The following is a 16,560-nucleotide window of genomic DNA, read 5'->3' as shown; positions in this document are numbered from 1 at the left end:
AATCACTGACAAACATAACCTCACCCAACGAAAGAAAAAAAATCGCACAATTCAAAGATGAGGATATATTATGCCGGTTCCCGTGTGCAAATGCATTATTTTTTGGATTTCTGTACTGTTTGTATTTTTATTATAGATGCTTTGCACTGGCATGAAAAGTGCCCGACGCTCTTAAAATATTGTGGCTTATCGAACCTTCCTATGACGACGGGATAAAGTATCTCGCTTGCATGTGCATTGCAACGCAGTACTATGACCCCCATCCGTCACACTTGTACGATTTCGCGGCTGGCAATTTCTCCTTTAAAACCATAAGACCGTTTGGGCTCGCATTAACGTAAAGCAGTGCAGTTTCACCGGCAATGACAATAATGTTCGGTGCCTACAAATTTATTATATGAGCCACGTTTTTTCGTCAACTGTCGGCATCGCCAGTGTTCGCGCATTCTGTTTTCACGCACACTGCCTGTTGCGTGATATTACGGCGTTCCTTAAAAGGTTCCGATTTCATTCAACTTGGCAATCATGAAGCGCACTGTAGACCCACCGAAGTGAGTGAAAGTGCGGAAAGCTACCCCTCCACGTTCCGGAACGCGCGATCTATTGTGACGCAGAGCGGAAAAAATTTTGAGTTGAAATTACTCTGTAACATACTATTGTTTTAAAATGTAAAGGCAGTTTCGAATTAAAGGTCTGAATTTCGGTAATGGGGCCGACATTGTACTTCGAATTACGAATTATCCGCATTTCGAATTAAACAATAGAAATAACATGTAAAACTGTATCTCATGTTTCCGGGAACGAGAGCTTCTTTGAATTAGGCGGGATTTTGAATTAACCGATTTCGAATTATCGAGGTTCTACTGTATATTGTTGGAGTGATGAGATTTGGGAACTGTCCCGAAAACTGACTGGTATATGTAAATTAAATTAAATTAAATTATAATGTATTCTTTGACAAAGCATGATGGTGCACGAGAGCCTAGTGGTATCATCACTGGTTTATCACCAAACAGCTGTGTTCTAAATACTCGCCAATGTATATGGGATTTTTGAAGTGCAAAGATATCCTTTCGATAAAATTCCATATAAAATGAGTGGTTCCATGGCTGTGGTCATGATATGAATAGTCGTGTAAAACTGCTAGTCCCGTTGCTATGATTATGATACGATATCAACAGTCATTTAAAATTGGCGACATTGTCACGATATGAAAAGTCGTGTAAAACTGGTAGTCCCGTTGCTATGGTCCTGTTAAGATATCAACAGTCATGTATAACTGGCGACGTTGTGGCTGTGATCACGTCGTCAAAAATTTCATGTTAATGGAGGTCCTATTTCTGATCTTGATATAAACAGTCATGTAAATCTGGTGGTCCTGTCACTGTGATTACAATGTTACTACAGTAGAAGTCCGCTATAGTGAGTACGGCATATAACGAGAAACCCGTTATAATGATAATTTTTGTCCCTCCCTTCAAAATTCCTATATTAAACTATGTATTATCCCTCGGTTACAGTGAGAACTCGTATCACGGACACATCCGTTATTACGAGCGATTATGCGCGCTCGATTTTTCTGTTGCCGATATTTATGCACCCAGTCATTATACTGCATGCGATCGATCATCTTCGGTATCGTTTTCTCGCTATGCCCACTAGCGAGCTCTCTCGTCGACATTCGAAGGCAATGTCAGATTCGATTAGTAATACCCATCGACTGCTCTTCAGCAAGGAAAATGGAAATGAAAGAGGAGAACACGTTTTCGTAATAAATGCGCAACTAACGTGTTCGATAACCGTTGTTAACTCGTTTAAGATAAATGCTGAATAAACAATCGCTGAATTTTAATGTTAAATACCACAATTAAGTAAGAATGGGATAGGCCTACACCTCAAAATATGGCAGGGTGCATCATTGATTACGAGGTTAGTTTATATTTTCTCGCATCCGTTACATTAGGGAAGGGCTATTATCATGTAAATTTATAGCGAGAAGATTATAATTTCTCTACTGGCGCTTGAAGTATGTTTTCATCATACATATAGTACAGTTAAGTTTGGGTAGGTGACGCTATTTGAATAACAAAACAGCAACGTTTGCTACAAAATGCGGTCGATCATCTTCGGTACGGTATAGTTTTCACACTGTGCATTTGCGAGCTCTCTCGTCAACATATGAAGGCAATGTTGGAGTGGATTAGTAATACCCGCCGACTGCTGTTCTCTCAAGAAAATTCAAAATGAAAGTGGATAACACATTTTCATAATAAATGCGTAAATAACGTGGCCGATAGCAGTTAACTCGTTAAAATTAAAGGCTGAAGTAAACCATCTTTTAATTTTAATGTTATTCCTTATACTGAAATTAAGTAAGAATGTGATACACCTCAAGATATGGCAGGGTACATCACTGATTTCAGAGGATAGTTTATATTTTCTCGCGTCTAGTTAAATTTCGGAAAACCGGGCGAGTTGGCCGTGCGCGTAGAGGCGCGCGGCTGTGAGCTTGCATCCGGGAGATAGTAGGTTCGAATCCCACTATCGGCAGCCCTGAAAATGGTTTTCTGTGGTTTCCCATTTTCACACCAGGCAAATGCTGGGGCTGTACCTTAATTAAGGCCACGGCCGCTTCCTTCCAACTCCTAAGCCTTTCCTATCCCATCGTCGCCATAAGACCTATCTGTGTCGGTGCGACGTAAAGCCCCTAGCAAAAAAAAAAATTTCGGAAAGCTGTTCCCATGTCACTTTTTAGAGAGGAGATTATCATTTCTCTAAATGCCTTTCCAATAGGTTTTCATGATACATATACGGTTAGGTTATGTGACGCTGTTTGAAGAAGAAAACTGAAATGTTTTCCACAGAAGCCTATGAGTGATACCGTATTTCTCCGAATCCAAGACGACGTTTTTTTCTGAGAATCTCGTGATAAATCAAGGGTCGTTTTGCATTCGCGGTCTGATAGTAATGAACACCACTGGCAACTCCCACAGTAACCATGCTGTTTCTTTTCACCCCCGCGCACGCGCACACACAAAACTCGTTGACGAACGACCGCCTCTTTATCATACATCGCTAGCCGTGGCGACAGGTTGTACAGTGCCTATGTGTAACGTCACTGGATCTCAGGAAATAGTGAGGAGAGAATGATATTTCTATTATCCTCTACAAAAATGTTTCTCAAATCTGCAGAATGGCATCAAAACATGCGAGCCTTCGAATTCTTAGAAAGGCCACGGCTACCCAGTAGCAGAGATATAACGTGTCTGCTATACCTGATACTTAGTAAAATTAAGTTTTATAGACAGCAGGAATATTTTCGTGACGGATCATCATATTGTAAAGATGGGTGGAACAGGTATTGCTGGCAAATTTTTAACGGGGTCTCGTCGATGTTATGATGCCAATTTTCAGTTAATGGCTATTACTCACTCGGAAATGTATAATAATTGTGCAGCCGCAAGAAAATATGACATAGACCTAACTAAAGCCAATATTCGGCGTTACCATGAAGACAAAGATAGCTTAAAAATGCGTACTGCACCAAAAAAAATGCATTCTGTGGCCCACAACAAGTACACTTTAAAAAGGTTGAAGATGAAATTGTGGGCTATGTGCACAAAAATGCAAGGGGGGAATTGCCATACCACGGCGCAATAAACTCGTTCGTTGACTTTCAAAGTCTGCGATTAAGGCCTATACATCGCTAGCCGCTGAATTGGCCGAATCCGGCAAGCAAGACGTGTGCGTCGCGGCAACCAGTTATATCTGACGCTGAGTGGAAGTAACAGTTTTATATTAAGCAAGAATATTTTCCTGATGGATCGTCACATTGTAGAGACGCGTGGAATGTGTATTGCTGGCAAAGTTTCAGAGAGTTCCCTTCGATATTATGATGCCAGTTTTAAGTTAATGGTTATTAAGCCCAGTGAAAAACGAAAACCTACAACCTGTTTTCCAGTCATTGACCGGGTCAGGGATGTAATGAATGAAACATATATAGGCTGGTATTACAATGGGGTCGCCACTCCCAAGGTGATTTATTAATGAGTGATAAATGGTATGAAATGATAATGGAGAGTGTTGCTGGAAATGACAGGGAAAACCGGAGTACCCGGAGAAAAACCTGTCCCGCCTCCGCTTTGTCCAGCACAAATCTCACATGGAGTGACCGGGATTTGAACCACGGTATCCAGCGGTGAGAGGCCGACGCGCTGCCGTCTGAGCAACGGAGGCTACCCTAAGCCCAGTGAAATAAAGTATAATTGTACAGCCGCAAATAAATACGGCATAACCAAAGCCAATGTTCGTTGTCTACAAATAGTCTTAAAATGCGTACTGTATAAGAAAGACATTCATATGATTTTACAAAGCGCTTTTTAAGCCTGATTAAAATTTTTTGAAGGAAACAGTGGGGGTCGTCTATGATTCGGAGAAATACGGTATTATATTTTTTTCGGACTGAAATTAAACACGCACTTTCACGTATCTGATTTTGAAAAACAACAAACAAGTAAGCCGTAGTGTGGATATTACCCGCAAAAACGCAAGTTTTTGACAAACTTATTGCCGTTTCATACTGATTTTAATGTGTATGGGGGTTTTCCCGACTTTTACAAAAAACGGACATAACGACAATCTGCTATAGTGAGTAAATTTTTCGCAGTTATAACGGACTTCTGCTGTAGTTGTATAACAGTAGTTCCTGTGACTGTGTTCAGGATATTAGCAGTCACATTAAAGTAGAGGTTCTGTGGCTCTCGTAAAACTTAGTACCGTGGGTAAGATCGTGAAGTCAATAGTTGCGTTGTTAGAATCATTATTTGAAAGGTTGCACATAATCTTTAAGTCTTGCAGTGAAATTACCATGATTCTGTCATGCATGTTCTGCCAGATTGTTGTGAAAGGGGCTGTATTCGTTTTTACAGTTCAAAATTTGTTTCGATGTTAAATATTTTAAGAAAAAAATTCACGGAGACAAGAGGTGTTGAGGTATTTAAAAAAAAGTCCAGTAAAATTAAAAGTAGATATTATTCAAGATGAAACGTGGTATGTAATTGTAAAAAAAGTGCCAACATTGGTTCTATTTTCAACAAAATACCGTATAATTAGAGTTCGTGGTTTATAGCATTTAAAAATCAGAGATTTAGCATTTTGATTTTCAAATTTAGCATTTTGTAGCATCTAAACTTCTCAAATTTAGCGTTTTGTAGCAAATTGGTTAAAAATAGGCATAATTTGCTAAACTGCACACACAACAGTTGGGAGTAAAATCATACTGCTTAATCACACATTGCTCGTCATGCAGTTTTGAATTCACTATGGAAAATAAGACAAACATCAACATAAGACTGCAAGAAGTATTAACGAACACACAGGAATATGCTTATTTTCAAATTTACAAACAATTTCAAAGTGAAAAATACTATTCTGAACGTATTTATTTATCACAGTACAACACACCTACAAGGAAGAGGAATTTCAATGATGATTTAAGTATTGTATTGTATTTTATTAATGAACAAAACAGGCGTTCAGCCCCGAATACACGTTCACAATAATAAAAATAAATAAATAAATAACTGTTAATAAAAGCAGTCCAACCCAAGCCACCACTCTCCACTACATACAAAATAAAATGCAATGAACACCTCAACAGCCTGTTCTATGTTTACAATCTGCTTCTGGTGTAGCAACTTGCTGCTTGTTATCACTCGTACCCACTCATCACGCGACCTTCTTGCTTCAGCATTCCATCACCTCTATTGTTCCCTGACCTACTCCAAAATAAGCTACACCAGCAACATTTCACTATTGCATACCAAACCAGCCATGACACTAACATTGCATTCAATCTTTCAGATTCCACCTCCTATAGTACAAGCCTAAATAATAACAACAATATTCCGTCATAACATTCCAATCCATCATACCACAGCTTTTACCAATCAGCGTCAACTCCAAATATCACAATAAATATATCGCTTCACCATTACCACATCTCAGCCTTCACAAATTATTTACCATCATAACCTAATGAAATTACAATGAATAACCAATACCAGTCACGCATATACCAACACCTTTCCAACATATTTCTTCATCCTATATCACTTCTCCATTACCATATTTATACCACCACTCCTCCAACTCCACATATCAACAATAAATATACCACTTCACCATTGCCACATTTCAGTCTTCACAAATAATTACCATCATAACCTAATAAAATTACAATGAATAACAATTACTAACATATCCTAAAACAAACAGACCATGCCATCCTGTCCTCTTACCCAACTCCCCTAACTAAGTACTCAGTCCCTATAAACACTAAACCATTAAAATTTTAACATACTATCTCCTTCCCTTATACAGATAACTATTCCACCCCCCTATTCCCCTGCCCACCCTCTAACTCACTCTCCTTCATTTTACTCTCGCAGGCCTTTTTTGTCGCACAAAAATACCTGTTCAATTCACCCCCTTTTTCCCATTGTTTAATAATCCATCTCAGTATTGCATTCTCATCCCCTCTCCCCAGTATTTTCCGATGCTCGGCACTCAATAATCCATGTCTTAACCCCCTCGTTCCCTCACAGTCTCTTAGCAAGTGAAACTCATCATTCACATCTCCACAAAGTACACACCTTGTCTTATCCCTGCCCTGTAACCAGCCTTTATTCCTTGGCAGACCTAAAAGCCACCACATCATCCCATATCGATTTGACCTATCGACGTATCTAATATTCAAGATGATTTAAGTACAACATGCCAATTGTTTAAAAGGTGTCCTCCTTCATTTGAGACCGCCTATCAGTTACAATTATATTTTACTTGCTAAAAAAAAACTCTACATCGACACTGTTCGTAGAGGCCCAAATGCACAGAAGTGCTGCCAAGGCAAAGGAAGGCCTGCAAAAAAAATTTTTTTTTTTTTTTTCTTCGAGTTTTTGATTGCAGAGTCGGCACATCAATATAGGCGATCTGTATCCTTATATAAAAATGTCCCGATTTGTGACTTTCGGCATGCTGTTTGATCGTCACTTCGCTTCTACCCATGGCTAACAGACAATAAAATAAATCGCTACCGTACTTTTAAACAGAACTACTACTCAACACCAATGTCAAGAATAACCGACTAAGATCAAGGGTCAACACACAAAGAGAATGAACGTGGTGCTTGAAAGTGTATTTGCTGTTTGATTGACTGGTCTTTGCAGTGCTCTTTAGCCAGTGAAAGAAATTCCACACATTGAATGATTTAACCCTTTGGCCTGCCATTACTTGTGAAAGGAAATATTCCCTTACATACTATTTATTTTTTCCTCACTTTAACATAAATTTGATTAATCACATAGGCTACATAAGAATACACAAAGCAAAGTGAGCTTTTAGCGCGTCTATAGTAACAGGAAACCAATGTTTTTGTTTGTAAGTATTACTGGTTTCAAGGGAACCAGATAAATTAGCAAGAAATGTAGAGGGATAGGCATTGGTTTCCTTAGTAATGTGATCCCAGAACTGTGGGGTTAGAAATTCATTCCCTAAGTCCATTTCTTTCGGATTATTACCCAACCCCCTCCTCACTATAGAGTGAATTTCAAAAACTGGTTTAGATGTTACAGAGAGAGGCTTATTGTCAACAAGATCATAATTCCAAGTATCATTTTACTATACTTCTCACCGGGCGAGTTGGCCGTGCGGTTAGGAGCGCGCAGCTGAGCTCGCATCCGGGAGATAGTGGGTTCGAACCCCACTGTCGGCAGACCTGAAGATGATTTTCCGTGGTTTCCCATTTTCACACCACGCAAGTGCTGGGACTGTACCGTAATTAAGGCCATGGTCGCTTCCTTCCCATTCCTAGGCCTTTCCTGTCCCATCGTCGCCGTAAGATCTATCTGTGTCGGTGCGTGGTAAAGCAACTAGCAAAAAAAAAAAAGGAAAACTAGACTTCTCACTCGCTCTTGTTGCATTCTGGTTTTGTCACGTAGTTTCAATTGGCACTATCGTCTCGGAACTGAAATCGGAATCAATTTCATCACTGTCATTTGAAGAAGAAGAAGAAGAAGTAGTACTCTCACTCTCCAGAGAATCTTTTTCACTTTCAACATCACTATTTTCAAGCCAGTTACGAATAAACTCATCCATTCACAATGAAGTATTTATTTATTTTCCACCTAGTCGATACAATGATTGCCTAAGGCAATTTTTATTGGTCAAAAGTGGTACATGTTTCGTATATTATCAACATCTTCAGCCACATAACACTGTTTAGATGAAAAATATAAAATTGACAAAGTAATGCTTTAGAGGAAGTGTCCTTGAAATTAACATAAGATTGACAAGATTAAAACAAACAAATAACTCAAGAGAAAATATATAAATTATTTCTACAATAGAAAGCAGTCATCAAGGAAACACTTGTACAATATTCCATAGAGAAATTGTCCTAATAAATATTCTTTTCTTAATAATCCATGAAAAAAGATCAATTTATAAATTAAAAATTATACAATTTATAAGTAATTATCGAAATGAAGAAATCCTGATAACACAGTGCGGCTCTTATTATTAATGTAGATGAAAATATAACTAATTCCTAGTTGTCAAATCTTATTAAGCCTGCTTTCCTTTGGAACAGTAACTCCTGTCATTCTTTCACAGTTTTGCGCCGGGTGTAATATTGATGATGCGTTCTTCCTTGTTCTTGCACCTGAGGAGGAGGAGGAGCGGGGGATATAGGTGTGTCAAGAACTTCCTTGCTGTCACCTATAGCTTCAACTGAGGAGGAATAAGTTGTAGGGCTATCTGTAGGTGGAGAAATTCCAATTCTTTTTTCTTGATCCTTCTCAAGCATTTTCAAATATACTAGAATTTGAAAATATAATGGATTCTTATATTCTACAGCCTCATTAAGGTTATCATTTTTCTTTACAAGTTGGTCTAGATGAATGTACAGGTCTTCATATGTGTTCATTAAGCTGCCCTTTTTTAACTTTTTTATGATGGTCAGGTCTTGTTCTATGTTTGTAAATTTATGACCTGTGGCAGTCATGTGTGATCCCATTGCTGAGAATCTTCTATGTTTTTCAGCATTCACATGTTCCAAATATCTAACTTTAAAATTGCGGCCAGATTGTCCTATGTATGTGTTCTTACATTCAAAGCATGTGAGTTTATATATACCGGAATCAAAAAATTTATCTTTTTCCGAGAGATTTATTGTATCATGGTTGAAAATACTATGTTTCATGTTGTTATTGGTGGAAAATGCAATTTTGAAATTTTTTCTTTTAAATAAATTTGTTATTACATGAATGTTTGGATTATTATATGTGAACTTGATATATTTTTCAGTTTTACTAGGTTCGACTGCTAATTTAGATTGTTGCTTCTCCGAAAATTTATTAATTATTTTATCAATCATGTTATTGTTGAAACCATTCAAGAGGGCTTGTTGTCGGATAAACAACAGTTCTTTATTCCTTTCAGATTTGGATAAAGGAATACTAAACGCTCTGTTAATGTAACTATAATATGCTGATCTTTTCTGTGCCTCAGGGTGTAACGAGTTGTTCTTGATAGTGGTCAGTGTGAAAGTGGATTTTCTGTGTATTTTGAAAGAAAATCCTTTTTCTTCTCTTGTTGTGACTATGTCCAGAAAATTCAGTGATTTTTCAACTTCTTCTTCTAAAGTGAATTTTATATTGGAATCCAAATTATTCAATATATTTAAAACTTTATTGCTATCGGTGAGTCTGTTATCTATAAATCTCTCGGAAAAAGATAAAAATTTTTTGATTCCGGTATATATAAACTCACATGCTTTGAATGTAAGAACACATACATAGGACAATCTGGCCGCAATTTTAAAGTTAGATATTTGGAACATGTGAATGCTGAAAAACATAGAAGATTCTCAGCAATGGGATCACACATGACTGCCACAGGTCATAAATTTACAAACATAGAACAAGACCTGACCATCATAAAAAAGTTAAAAAAGGGCAGCTTAATGAACACATATGAAGACCTGTACATTCATCTAGACCAACTTGTAAAGAAAAATGATAACCTTAATGAGGCTGTAGAATATAAGAATCCATTATATTATCAAATTCTAGTATATTTGAAAATGCTTGAGAAGGATCAAGAAAAAAGAATTGGAATTTCTCCACCTACAGATAGCCCTACAACTTATTCCTCCTCAGTTGAAGCTATAGGTGACAGCAAGGAAGTTCTTGACACACCTATATCCCCCGCTCCTCCTCCTCCTCAGGTGCAAGAACAAGGAAGAACGCATCATCAATATTACACCCGGCGCAAAACTGTGAAAGAATGACAGGAGTTACTGTTCCAAAGGAAAGCAGGCTTAATAAGATTTGACAACTAGGAATTAGTTATATTTTCATCTACATTAATAATAAGAGCCGCACTGTGTTATCAGGATTTCTTCATTTCGATAATTACTTATAAATTGTATAATTTTTAATTTATAAATTGATCTTTTTTCATGGATTATTAAGAAAAGAATATTTATTAGGACAATTTCTCTATGGAATATTGTACAAGTGTTTCCTTGATGACTGCTTTCTATTGTAGAAATAATTTATATATTTTCTCTTGAGTTATTTGTTTGTTTTAATCTTGTCAATCTTATGTTAATTTCAAGGACACTTCCTCTAAAGCATTACTTTGTCAATTTTATATTTTTCATCTAAACAGTGTTATGTGGCTGAAGATGTTGATAATATACGAAACATGTACCACTTTTGACCAATAAAAATTGCCTTAGGCAATCATTGTATCGACTAGGTGGAAAATAAATAAATACTTCATTGTGAATCTATTGAAGTGCGATACGGACCATGAAGCTGATTTTATGTAAACTCATCCATGCCGCGCTTGGATGCCGCCATGATTGTTTACAACGAGCGGCAAAATGAGGTGCTTTTAATTTTCCGTATTTCGGCTCAGAGTTACTATTTACACAGAGAAAATAGCTTCAGGCATCGTCTGACATCAATCGGTTAGGCTGCAAAGCAAAGAGAATAAATCTCTCCGACCAGCTAACTGCGATACTGAACTTATAGATGTTCCATGCACCAAGACGGAAGTGTCCGTCAATGCATGTTACCGCTTTACGATCGCATTGGGCGCCGTAATAATTATTTCTCCTGAAATAAATAACAACATTTATATCTTATTTTTAAGAAAAATGCATCATTTTTACAAATATATATGTTTATTTCGTATAAAACTGAGAGTTTCGCATCTATTTTGCATAAATTGTATAATTTCGCATTTTATCGCGAATTCGAAACCGCTAAAAACCACCCGTATAGGTCATATAAGATGAAGGCACATACACTGACAAAGTTTCGGCATTTTTCGCATTTATCGCAAATGCTAAAAAACACAAACTCTACGTATAATCTTGAATAAGACCCGCACCTTTATCTTGAAAGAAATAAATTTAAAAAAAGTGAAGTCAAAATTATTTACAATCTTTACTAACACATCAGATGATAAGAAAATACAAATAAAAGTAAACAAACATTACCAGAACAATATCCAATGAGTTCATTCATCATCATCATCATCATCAGTACCAACTTTGAAACTTTCATCACCTTCACCTTCCCACAAAATGTCATCGCTGCTATCCATAGCATTAGAAATGCTACATTTCCTGAAGCTCTTCCGTATGAGGTCTCCAGGGATACAATTCCATGCCTTCAAAATCCACGAACACAGCAGCTGAACTTCCGGGTGCTGAATGCGACCAGTTGGCATCAGTGTGTGATTATCAGCTGCCATCCATTCTGTTTAGAGCTGTTTCAAGGCTGCTTTAAATGGACGGTTCACGCAGATATCCAGCGGCTGTAGCATAGACGTCATCCCGCCTGGAATGACTGCTAGGTCGGTTTTCCCAGCCTTGATATGTTTCTTCACAGCATCTGTTGTGTGACCGCGGTAACTGTTGAGAACAAGCAAGCTCTTTTGTCCCAATAATGCATCAGGGCGACGTTGCCAGACACACTTTACCCAGTCTTTCACAAGTGAATAGTCTGTCCAGCCGGAGTTCCGAGATCTGACGATAACACCAGTGGGTAGATTTTTAGGAAGCGTCTTTAGCTTGAGAACAATGTACGGCGGCAATTCGGTTCCGTGAGCGAGAATACACAACATTACCATACACCGTTGTTTTTCATTACCACCTGTTCTAATGGTAACATGTTTCGCATCCTTAACATTCACAGTCCTGTCTACTGGCATTTCAGAGTAGACTGGCGTCTGATCTGCATTGCCAATTTGGGAAAGCAAATATGCATTTTTCTTCCCCAACCGAATTATGTAACTCTGAAACGACAATAACTTCTCATCGCAGGCACCAGGAAGACGCTGTGAAATTGAGGTACGCCTTCGTACGCTCAACCCATTTCTTTTATAAAAATTACAAACCCATCCTCGGGTTGCCTTAAACCCTTCCGATGAAAGTTCCTTTGCGATCTCTAATGCCTTTAGTTGACACATTTCAGTTGACACACCATATTACAAGTAACTAATCTGAATTTTACTGACTCACCATATCCAAATTCCCGCCTTTCTGTCATATATTTATAATGTGTTTTTTTTTCAGTTTCTGTAAACTGTACACTCAGTCCACGAAAAGCTCTACAATCACCACTACATGTTAATAGTACATTTTTCTTCTTTCTCCAATCGTGAATACACGACTCGTCAATATCGTATTTTCTACTGGCGGCACGATTTCCAATAATGTCGGCTTCCTGAACTACTTTCAGTTTCTCGCAGTAAGAGATCGCAAACGCTTTGTGGAATTCATGTTGATACTCCGAGAATGTGCGTGAGACTGATGCCAAGCGTGGAAGTAGCGTATACTGAGTGCGGAGAGCGCATTGTTGTCAAGCCGCGCCGGCGGTGATGCCCGATTTACGCGCATTCTGAAATATAAATTTCCCAAAATTTAAAATAAGACCCGCACCCAATTTTGGAAGCGATATTTTTGAAAAACAGTGCGGTGGTATTGGAGATTGTACGATAATATTGAAGTATATTTCGAATCTAAGTGAAGAAAGTAACCAGTCTGTAAAACATGTTAATGAAGACATTCAAAGAAGCAGAAGACTTCATAGAAACTGTGATTGTGGAAATTATAACTTATTTCTTAGATTTTACTTCAAGAGATGATGATGAATGAATAAATAAATAAACCTGTGCCAAAATACCTATAATCAACATCGGACCTTCTTGAAATGGCATCTTCTCAAAACCAACCTACGAAAGTCACAACACCAGGCAGAAGTCAGGAGCATACAATTAAGACAGCGGAATATTGCTGTTAGTTCCAGGCAACCGTTGTTCAAAATCCTACCATAATGTCCATTACATAGTAATTTTTCTTTGACCTCTGCAGAGATTACTGTCCCTTAAAAATAAATACATCTTCATTATAAACTGTTATGCCTTTCAGCTTTTAGTCTGCAAGTGTCTGTGAATTTACTAATTGCTGCCACAATCCTCTATTTGTAACTAGTTCTGGGGCCTCGTTTAGTTCTATATCTCTTACAAAGGGCACTAGGAAAGTTTTGCAATGTGTATGTGAACGCTTTGGACTTTTAAAAAATAATTTCCACCACACTCAATACACTTGAGTTGTTACTTGTAACTTCTGTATACGTCGAAACAAGTCACTGAACTAACTCTGCCACTTTTCTTCGGTTGCATTTTCACACTCTTGATCCCATGCTGCCAGAAGCTTCTCGTTGGATTCAAAACGCTGCCCTTTCAGCTTCATCTTCTCTTCTGGGAAGAGTGCGACGTCACATGGGGCAAGATCAGGACTGCGGAGGGTGATCAAGCACAGTCAACCCTGATCTGGCAAGAAGATCCATTGTTATTGTTACATTAGCACGATGTGCTGGAGCATTGTCCTGATACAAGAGGCAAGTGTTGAGCCGTGACCTAGGACGGAGCTGCTTGAGAGCCTGGATGACATAAGGCGGACAAGTCTCACTGTACCACTTTGCAGTAACTGTCCTTTGTGTTTCTAGCACAACCCGAGTCAGGATGCCCCGTTTAGTGAAGAATACTGCAATCATCCTTTTCTTCACTGAACTTGACTTTAGCACAGTCACAGGAGTACCCTCATCTTCAAACAGCCCACCTTGTTCAGGGATTTTGTTGGGACATCGTAATAATAAAGCCAAGTTTCGTCACCTGTAACAATGCTGTTGACATTACGCGAAGTCCCATTTTCAAACTGTTTTAGCATTTTTTGGCACCATTTCACTCTATGTGCCCTTTGTTCGTCTGAAAGTGAATGTGGCACCCAAAGGGAACAAACCTTTCTAACATGGAGATGGTCGTGTAGAATTGAATGAATAGCTGGTGCAGGGATGTGGAGGGTCTCTTCTACCTGCCGATATGTCAACTGCCTCTCTTGCTGCAACATTTTCCTCACAGTTTCAATGTTTTCCTCAGTCACTTACTCAGACGATCGCCCAGAATGAGGATCATCTTCAACCCCAAAATTTTCCGTCTGGAACTCTTTGTACCAGCAGATAATTGTTGTCCGATGTGGACAGTCTTTCCCCAACACAGGAGCCATTTCCCCCCGGCACTGGTCAACAGTTAATCCACGAGAAAAATTGTAGCGGATAACTGCACGATATCACCTTTAGACCTCGCTGACATCTTAACTTGCTTTCAATCCCACTGCTTGGTAACAACTGGCGTGAAAGTCGCGCCTTGCTGTCTTCTAGACCGGTTTTCACCCCTCTTTTCATCCCTCACCATAACAGGGGTGTCCAGCCAACCGTTTTTGCGTATTGCAAAACTTTCCTAGTGCCCTTTGTATCTTTAAATCATTGGAAATTGAGTCTAACCATCGTCGTTTTGATCTCTCTCTACTCCTATTACCCTCCATAATAGAGTCCATTATTTTCCTAGGTAACCTATCCTCCATTTGCCTCGTATGACCCCAACCGCCGAAGCCGGATTATGCGTACAGCTTCATCCATGGAGTTCATTCCTAACTTAGCCTTTATTTCCTCATTCCGAGCACCCTCCTGCCATTGTTCCCACCTATTTGTACCAGCAATAATTCTCGCTACTTTCATGTCTGTTACTTCTAACTTATGAATAAGATATCCTCGGTCCACCCAGCTTTCACTCCCGTAAAGCAAAGTTGGTCTGAAAACAGACGGATATAAAGATACTTTAGTCCGGGAGCTGACTTTCTTCTTACAGAATACTGTTGATCACAACTGCGAGCTCACTGCATTAGCTTTACTGCACCTTGAATCAATCTCTCTCACTATACTACCATCCTGGGAGAATGTGCACCCTAAATACTTGAAATTACCATATTTGTTTGCATATAACTCACAATTCTTTGACAAAAAATAAGTGTGAACTTTTCGGTTCATGATATATGCGGGGATTTGTGTGCAAAATATTGTATTCCCGAAAAAATCGTAAAATTTGCATTAGGCTATTGAAACAAGACAACTGGCATACTTACCCTATTCATTGGCACTGCCAGGAGTCTCTGAGCTATTCTCGTGTTGTGCATCATTCTGGTCACTATCCCATACTGCATCATCCTGCCTTCCGTCCAACACATTTGCGATGCCCGTCTTGAAGAAACCCTTCACAATAACGTCTGTCGACACCATAGCCCACGCCTGCATGACCCAATCACACGAGTTCAACTGGTGGCCTCTTTATTTTCCCTGCTGGCATCAGCTCATACTTCCCTCGTGCCATCCATTTGGTGTAAAATTTACGTATGTTGTCCTTGAAGGCTTGTTGACGGAAACAGGGCTGTAGACAATGTGAGAGTCCACCAGGAATTACAAGGAGATCAGTTTTCATTTCCTGACGACGTTGCTTCGTATCTTCTATCAAGTATCTGCAGAAAGCGTCCCACACTAGCATTGCTGGGCGTCGAAGCAGTGCCCCTGACCGTGCTCCCCACACCGTACGGACCCAGTCCTGGACAAGAGCTGTGTCTTTTAAAAATAACGTATGGTGGCAATTTTCTTCAGTCTGCGGTTTTTGCTAGTATTACATGTAACTAATCTCATGATTAGATCCGTATTGAAATTTGCTATAAATGTGACAATATAGTGATTATTTTAATCCACCTATTCAATACAAATTGGTTTTGTGTTGCTAGTTCATAATACTACAACACGAATCTGCAGGGACATGTTTCGCTTTATTTACAAGCATCTTCAGCCAACATAAATGTCTCTAATAGAGCTCACATCCACAGGGCTACCACATTCTGTGAAGTCCACTCCTGCTCTCTTTGCACTTCAGATAGACGCAGGCATGAAAAATCTTCAGGAACAGTTTCAGAAGATCCCTCATAAGACTAATGGTATGATAATCACCACATCATTTAGCTTTAGGTTGGTTTGGTTTGGTGATAAATGTAGATGAAGCCAGTCTTCAGGGATCTGTCCATTTTGATAGACAAAGTTGAAAGACATTATCTGCACCAAATGCTCTTCTTCAATT

General features: G+C 38.8%; 1 protein-coding gene across 7 annotated transcripts in view; it reads left to right on the top strand.

Moving 5' to 3' along the window:
* The window catches only part of Isha (Insulator su(Hw) mRNA adaptor), a 402,024-nt gene that overhangs the window by 38,212 nt on the left and 347,252 nt on the right, over nt 1-16,560 (top strand). The gene's annotated exons all lie outside the window — the stretch shown is intronic.

This window comes from Anabrus simplex, chromosome 13 (assembly GCF_040414725.1).
Source record: "Anabrus simplex isolate iqAnaSimp1 chromosome 13, ASM4041472v1, whole genome shotgun sequence".
NCBI classification, from domain to species: domain Eukaryota; kingdom Metazoa; phylum Arthropoda; class Insecta; order Orthoptera; family Tettigoniidae; genus Anabrus; species Anabrus simplex.
Note: the sequence above shows the minus strand (reverse complement) of the source record. Positions and strands in the feature narration are given on the sequence as shown.